This window comes from Ylistrum balloti, unplaced genomic scaffold, assembly GCF_031769215.1.
Source record: "Ylistrum balloti isolate Yb309-2 unplaced genomic scaffold, AGI_CSIRO_Ybal_v1 Utg371772, whole genome shotgun sequence".
Lineage (NCBI taxonomy): Eukaryota > Metazoa > Mollusca > Bivalvia > Pectinida > Pectinidae > Ylistrum > Ylistrum balloti.
In genome coordinates, this window is record NW_026782887.1 from 23,106 (window position 1) to 31,377 (window position 8,272).

At 33.0% G+C, this 8,272-nt stretch overlaps 2 pseudogenes; one reads left to right on the forward strand and one right to left on the reverse strand.

The window, feature by feature from the left end:
- Positions 1-737: 737 nt before the first annotated feature.
- On the forward strand, positions 738-4,277 carry LOC132563579 (uncharacterized; annotated as a pseudogene).
- A 1,036-nt stretch (positions 4,278-5,313) lies between these two features.
- LOC132563580 (putative nuclease HARBI1) lies at positions 5,314-8,072 on the reverse strand (annotated as a pseudogene).
- Positions 8,073-8,272: the final 200 nt, after the last annotated feature.

Consider the following 8,272-nt stretch of genomic DNA (forward strand, 5'->3'; position numbering starts at 1 on the left):
TTGACTCAGGCTTCAGTTGCCACAAACACAAGCTGCTGTAGCATTCCTGTGGAATTTTCAAATCAGGCAAACCATTCATAGATGACAAAAAACATGACCAGATGTATTAATCAAAACTGTACACATCCTCCGAAGCTGCTGGTGATTTCCAGGAACTGTCATCCGATCCTAGTGGAGAAGGATGAAAGTATGAGTTTGATAAATCTTCAGATAGGAATAATATCATGTTTGTTATATCTTGTTACAGTGAATGTGATACTCTTATATACAAACACTTGTAAATCTAACTTAGTTAGTGTTGCAACGGAGCAGTGTAAACATTTACTGGATATCGACATTCAAAATTCAGAAAACATTCTCACGAATGAACATACGATGAACTCGACATTACAGGTGCTTAGATAACCCTACTATAATGTGTTCCTACCTTTAAGCGTGCATCCCGTAACACCATTCTCGTTATTGCTTCAGCGAGAACATGCTGCTTTGTGTGATAGAATGATTCAGTTGGTTAAATGTATAGTATACTGTAAGATATCTTTAAGAAGTATTTTGTAAGAATGTATTTATTTAGCCATGAAATTCGAATAAATCGTTATCTTTTTCTCTCTCACAATTAAAAATGATGTATATAATGATTTTGTGCCATCTTGAAATGTATTTCTGCAATTGTTTTTCTTCTAAAGGAAAGGGCGTTAATAATGTTATTGTAACTTGTGCCAAATCCTTTCATAATAATGACCACCGAGAAGAAAAAGGTGCTATGGAGTATAGCGGAAGAAGCCCCCTTGATCCAAGCAGTACATGCCAGCGAGGACGTACTGTTTGGATCAATGACTGGTACCTGGGCCATAAAACTAAATGCTAAGAGGAAAAAAACATGGGATGACATCACCGATATGCTAAATTCGTAAGTATAAGAAATTCATGTAAAGCCTTGAAACGCCGCATTTACCCTCATAAAGAAATATTTCTTTTTTTCTTCTCTTTTTTATGTTAATATCAATATGGATAAAAATACTTTAATATTTTGCACAATTATATCAATTTCACTTTGTTTCAATCATATGTATTTCGTTATTTACGCAATGTAGGCCGTCTTGTCTGAACTTATCTGTTGTAGTTGGCACTGGATGCCGGTTTTAGTATAACGGAAATGTAACAAAACGTAAGGCTAAGGGGGCAGTATCTGTACGGAAGCAGCTATTAGGCCAATGTTGCAAGAGACCAGAAGGATTGTGAAAGCATGACAATCATCAACGACATGAACACATCTAATAAAATATTACTACGATCACCATGCCATCAAACACATTTTTGCATTTGTTGCCGATATATATATATATATATATATACATCCTCCGACTCGAAGTTGCTTGAGCTTGCAGAACAGTGGCAGAAATCGTCCATTTATTTAATTAATACCATAGATTATTTACAATATATGCTCGAAATAGATCATACTAGGGGCCTAGATACAATATGTTAAAGAAAAGAGTGTATGACAAGTAGATCTTGACCCAGACATGCTTAATGTTTACACGTTTATTTTTAAACAGCTGTTCAAGTACACGCAAATGTGCAGACAAGCGTTGAAAGTTCAAAACTTCTATACGTTGATACTGTTCTGTTACGATTTTCTTATAATAATATATACTGTAGATTTTTTATCTGTCATTTTCATTACTCTATAAATCTTGTTATATATAAGCAGCCTATCTTTTAATCAATTTCTGTACATTTAACCCTAGACAATTCCAAAATTCAAAGAGGGCAACTAAAGATGTAAAGAAGAAATATTTCAGCACTTAACAAAGAGGTAAGTTATCAATTATCATCACTGATTTGTTAAATGTTAGTAAGAATAGGCTTAAGCCAGTTAAGTAAATAAATGAAAAAAAAAAAAAAAAAACAGTTTGATTTGCATACTTTTAAGTGAATGTAAAATTAAAATGCTTCCCACTTCCTATGGGTCTGAGATGTGGAATAGCCTGGGGCTAAATGTGTTAATAAGGTGAAACTTGGCAGTTTTCTGTTACATTTTTATAAAAACTTCCACGAAATGTTTTTTTAATCATTATACTAGACACTCAATAGAGCAGATGTATTCTTTCAGGGAAAATATGGTGTCGAGGAGATTTATTTTTCCATAGACATTGAAAAAAGTCTGATTCCATCAACATCCACCCTCCGAAACATACAACCAGAGATAGAGAGACAAGGTCCAAAAGGAGAAGTATAGAAATTGCATTAAAATTCTTCCGGTTGGGAAGGTATTTTGACCAGCTTTGCTCTGTGGCATTGTTTAAATGTAGGACTACAGAAATGAGAGCTTATAAAATGATATTTCTTTACAATTATTGTAAATATGATGATGGTGAAGCATACATAAATAATGTAGATATGATTTTAATCGTGATAGTGATCCATAGGTGTCCTAATAATGATGATGATGGCACATTTTAAAATTTCATTCAAGAAATAAAGTAGATAAAAAGTTCAAAAAATATAACAGATGCCCGTACGGTGCATAGATAATGTTTGACTGAAATATTTGTTTCTGGTTTCATTACCAGCTAAGGCCAAGTTAGATGGTTGCCGACGGCCAGGAACTGGAGGTGGACCTCCACCAGAAAACCCTTCTCCAGCAGAAGAACAGATTATTACTGTTTCAGGTTCAAGACAAGGGATGAAGGGAATATAGAATTGTGTAGATAGTGATGGTACGTTTTCTTTTATATGCCCATAAAATATTTTGATGGAACATAATATGGTATATGTATGGTTAAGACTGAAATATTCTTGTGCATAACCAAAGGCAAAAAAACATCACAGTACAGTAAATAAATAGGCTATTTCCCCCAGTCAAAATTTGTGTTATTTTCCCAAAATGGAACATAATTCAAAAATATTTTAACAATTAAATAAGGCATAGGCTGCTGTAAAATCATAGTAGAAAAAACACTGCACTGGCAAATTACTGATGTCACATCATTTCAACAAATTTTAATGCACAAATTTTATGTATGTAAGATAACCATAATGAAATTGATAAGATATATTCATTTTGAAGACAGATGACAGCAAAACAGTGAAAATGATAAAGAAATTGACTAAAAACAACACAATTACAAAAATATGCAAGATACACATAATATCTCATTATTAGCAGATACCTACATGGGAGTAGAGTTTGAACATATTCATCATTGATACATGCACTCTGACACTCAAACATTCATACAAATTCCTTCTCACTCTGTCTAAACTGGACTCTGTGCAATCCAGATATCTGCCTGTGATAACAACCAGAATACAAATCCTAACTGAGAATTAATATCAAATCACCATTAATATTATGAATGTATATATTGCAATGTGCATGATGAAAACTTAAGTCTGTCACATATTCAGTGAAATAAATACATGTTGAAGTCAAAAAGTTCAAATGGCATTTTCAGATTTTTGAACCTTTGTTTATGATCATTATTATAAAGTAGGCAATGTATCTGTTATTTCAGCTGAATTACCATGCTCCACCGAGCTAAATTGTGTTGAGCCTTTTAGCAGTAAGTATTCAAACGTCTATGCAGAACTCTTCCAATTAAGGATAGAATATGACATCATTATCAGATTCTCTCAAATAAGAAAGGTGAACGTTATTATGATATGATAAAAATATAGCATTGTGTGGAAGATAAACCACTAAAAATACATTTTAAGAAAAAAGTGAAAACGAGTACCCCAGTTTGAGTATGATCACAGAGTTCACTGAGTCTATAACACAGAAAAAATATTTATATATATATATATATATATATATGTGTGTGTGTGTGTGTGTGTGTGTGTGTGTGTATTGATTAACCCTGGGATGATTTTTTAAATGAAATTGTTTAGTTTATCATGTCTAAGAGTTCAATTATTAGATATAAGAATCAACTTTTACCAAATATTTCTTCACTGAATGGAATTTTTTTAAACTGCAGTGCCGTGTTCTTCAAAGGCACAGTGCAATGTTGCCATTATTTCAATAAAGAACTCTTATAATTAAAACCAAATAAGTATACTGAAATTAGCCACCAGAGAGACATTGCATAACTTAATTCATTTCACACTTACATTTGGACAATAGAAGGCTTTTATTGAAAATTAATCATCTTCAGGAGGACACTAAAAAGGTGATATTGGAACAGGAAAAAGTCATGTAGGAGAAGTCATTGCTAGAAAGGAAAACTGCCTATTGGACATTGAAACTTCGAAGTGAATTTCAAATGTAAAAGGTGTCATTTAAAGTTTGTTGTTGCTATTGTCAGATGTCTGCTTTACTTCCAGTGTGACCTCCTGAAAAAATTGTCATTTAAAGTTTGTTGTTGCTTTTGTCAGATGTCTGTTTTACTTCCAGGTAGCAGTACACAGTTTCTCGGTGTGGCCATGGGTGATTTTTTTGTTCATTAGATTACCCAATTATAAAGGTTTTAATAAAAATTTTAAAAAAAATCCTTGCTAAATTGGTCCTGTCATGTTAAAGTGGACAATGTGGGGTTTCATTTTTTTCATGATAATATTTTAGCTTTGTGTTGGAGATTACTATTTGGGTAGTCTCGAATATGTGTCTACGCACCAAAAACTAGGTTTACAGGAAGTGAAATTTTCATAGTGTTTACATGTGGTCATGTTATAAAGAATTTCCGAGTTGGAAGTTGCTGAAATGTAAGTACTTTGTTACCATGACAGTGTTGTTGATTGTAAGATAGGTGTTTGGAATTTAATTTCTCCTAGAAAGTTGTAGTGTTGGGTTGAAATTAGCAGTATTTTTGCATTTTTAGCATTTTTTCAGTAGGTAACCATGACAATCAAATGTTAGAAATCAGAGGAAAAATTTTTTTTTTTACACAAATTTCATCTCTCTACATTTAATGTAATTGTTATGTAGTTTATAAATATATATACATGTAATGATGTATTTTTTCATAACCAATCTGCTATACCTGTATATCTCAAACATGACAAATAATTTCAGGAAAAATGCAAATTAACTGTTTACTGCTACCCCAGTGTGACCTCCTGAAGAAATTGTCATTTAAAGTTTGTTATTGCTATTGTCAGATATCTGTTATACTTCAAGTATGACCTCTTGCAGAAATCGTCATTTAAAGTTTGTTGTTGCTAATGCCAGGTATCTACTATACTTAACGCGTGACCTCCTGAAGAAATTGTCATTTGTTTTGTGGTTGTTATTGCCAGGTATCTACTCAACTGTGAATTTGTCATTAAATGTTTATTATTGCTTTTCTTGTCTTGTGTATTCATTATTTAGATACTAAAATACTGTCTTGCTATGTGATCACGAACATGTTTTCCATCAGGTTGTGCCAGAATCTGCTGGTTTTGAATGTGGAGTTGATTTTCATGATCAAGCTCCACTTTCATTATATCCAACCTGAGGATACCAATGTTGTGAAGCACAACACAAGCAGAAGTAGTACTAACCGCCATCTCTGGTGACACCCTCAGGCCAAATCTTAGACATGGAAAACGCACCAAATGTTTGTTCTATTAAAACACGTGCAAAGACTTCTGTTAAATCGTTCCTGGGTTCTGTCCGCTGGATGCAAATACGGTGTTATCAGAGTCGCCTAGCAGGAGACCATCATTTAATCCTGAATGCAATTACAAAGTAATGATAACTGAAATGTATCATATATGTATAGTTTAATTTGGATCATTATACATGTATGTATGGCATTACAACACAAGTGACCAATAGAATCAAGGTTACTAGTGGTATGCATGTGACATTTGAAATTGAAAAAAAGTTGAGTTTAGCCTCAAACATATATATCTTGTCCTTATTGGTTTTATTGATAAGTTTTAAACATTTCAAACCTTCAATTACATTATTATTATTATGATTTTGTATAGTGATATTGATAGCTTTTCAGAAAAAAAATATCAAATATCAATTTGGTAAATGAGTTTTTCATCATCTTTGATGTGGGAAGTATATTGAAAAACATGAAAAAAATCATGGAAAAAAACATGATAGTATTTACACTATCATAATGCCTGTCATAAACGTACATATCATTACCCTGTAAGAATCTGACAGCATATTTATTTGTATGTGAACCTGAACCAACACATTGGGATCACATTTATTTATTACCATTATCAAACTGGTCCTTCAAAGCAGAAGCATTCCAAATCCTTGAGTCATGTACACTGCCTGGCCATGAAGCATTAAAGCTTGTGATTCTCACGTGGGCATCACAGATTGCCTATTATAGTAAAAGATACAACATATGTACAGTACGAGGAAGAAAAGTAACACATTTCATATAAAGTAACATTTGTTTTCCATTCTAATAATAAAACGTTGAAATGATGATGGTCATTTGAAGGAAAGTTAGGCTGAAGTTATAAAACAAATTTAAAATGCCTAATTTTCTATCAATAAAATAAAACATTTTTTTTCAATCATTGATGTAGTGATAAACCCACGCTGTGTGTTGTATAGTTATAAAAATATTGGAAATATTTATTCAAGAAATCAATCGAATAATAACATGCAAATAAGTAATTTACCTGCATATTCAAGGAGTGATATCCTTTCCTGTTTAGGAAGTCTGCTTTGTTAACTGATGGTTTCCCTATTTTGAGGAAGGTTCCATCTATACAGCCTAAAACATTAGGAAATCCTAGGAGGAAACAATACCAGCTTTATTCATGATATATTTTGCTCTCATTAAAAAAATAGTAAAAATCCCAGCATTTTTTTTTTAACTATATTTGGCCATTATAAAGTTCAAAAGTACATTTCTAACAGTAAAGGGGAAATAGCCAAAGAGAAATTTGTAAATGGTTGGAAGAAATGGATGATGATGATGGCGATGATGATGCTACTGATGATAAATACATGTAAGAATGATGGTGATAAAAAATCGTTACATGTATGTGTGCATGAATGTATGAAAATGTATGCATGGATGAGAGTGTGTATCATGTTATTATGTAAAATATCTTGTAATATAAAATAAATATAAAAAGATATGCAATATTTCTGGATACTGAATATTGTATATGTATTCAAATATAAAGCATAATATTTTGCTCTCATTTTATCCATGAAAACCTAGCAATGTGAATGTATTAAGTTGGTCAGTAATCATATAAAACAACACTAAATTATTTGATAGTGTTAACGAGATTAGATTTTGGATCACTTTGGTATATCTTCTGTTTCTTTCTATATGCGTGAAAGCAGGATATGGATATGGATTTCATATCATTCTGAAAAATGCAACAAAACAGAATGAAATGAGAACATGACGAACTAATATATATTAATAAAGAAGCTAAACAAATTTACTTGAAATGAATAGAAATTTCCCATCTACACAAAATGTTCCGATATTAAAGATAAATTGATTTGTTTTCAAAAGTATTGTCAGCTTTTTTTGATGTTCATGTTGATACTTGTTTGTACATCGAATGATGTCATCTCATCAGCATAACACACGTCACAGGTGACATCAGTTCCGCTAACGTTTTAGGTTGGACGAGATGTAATTTTGAGAAACACTTATTAATTATATCAGCTGCATGGCTATTTTGTTCACGAAGTAAGTTTTTTTTTCGTGTATAAACTTACCAGCAATAGCTCCAAACTCTCGTTTAGTTGTTGCTGCGGTCACACCAATTGGAAATGTTACAAAATTCCCGACCAGTCGGGCGAGTGCCCTGATCACTTGCCGAACAACCCTGCTCACTGTTGGCTGGGAAATTTTGATGGAATCACCAACAAGTTGTTGAAAGGCGACAGTAGTCAAAAATCTCAATGCAATTAATACTTGCAATGGTGATGGGATGGCCAGACTCCATCGCGTCCTGCGAGTGATAGTTTCATGAAGTAAATCAACAACGAAGATAATGGTTGCTGGACGGAATCGGTATCGCCAGAAAACCTCGTCTTCGGAGAGACTTTCAAGAGGTTTCTGCCTATCAGAACATACTCTTGGCCTTGGAATCATTCTTACGCGTATTGCTCTCTGCACGAAACCTGCTGCCGCCATGATGAGAATGATATCCTGAGCATGCTCAAGCACAATTGAGAACGTGCTCAAGAGTTGAGCACAACATTTTTCGCGAATACGACTTGAGCACGAGAATAAAATAGGTGAGAACAAAACCTGAATTTTGAGCACAAAAACTTGAGTTTGAGCATGAGAACGGTTTCGTGAATACGGGCCCTGATCTTAAACATCTTGTAATT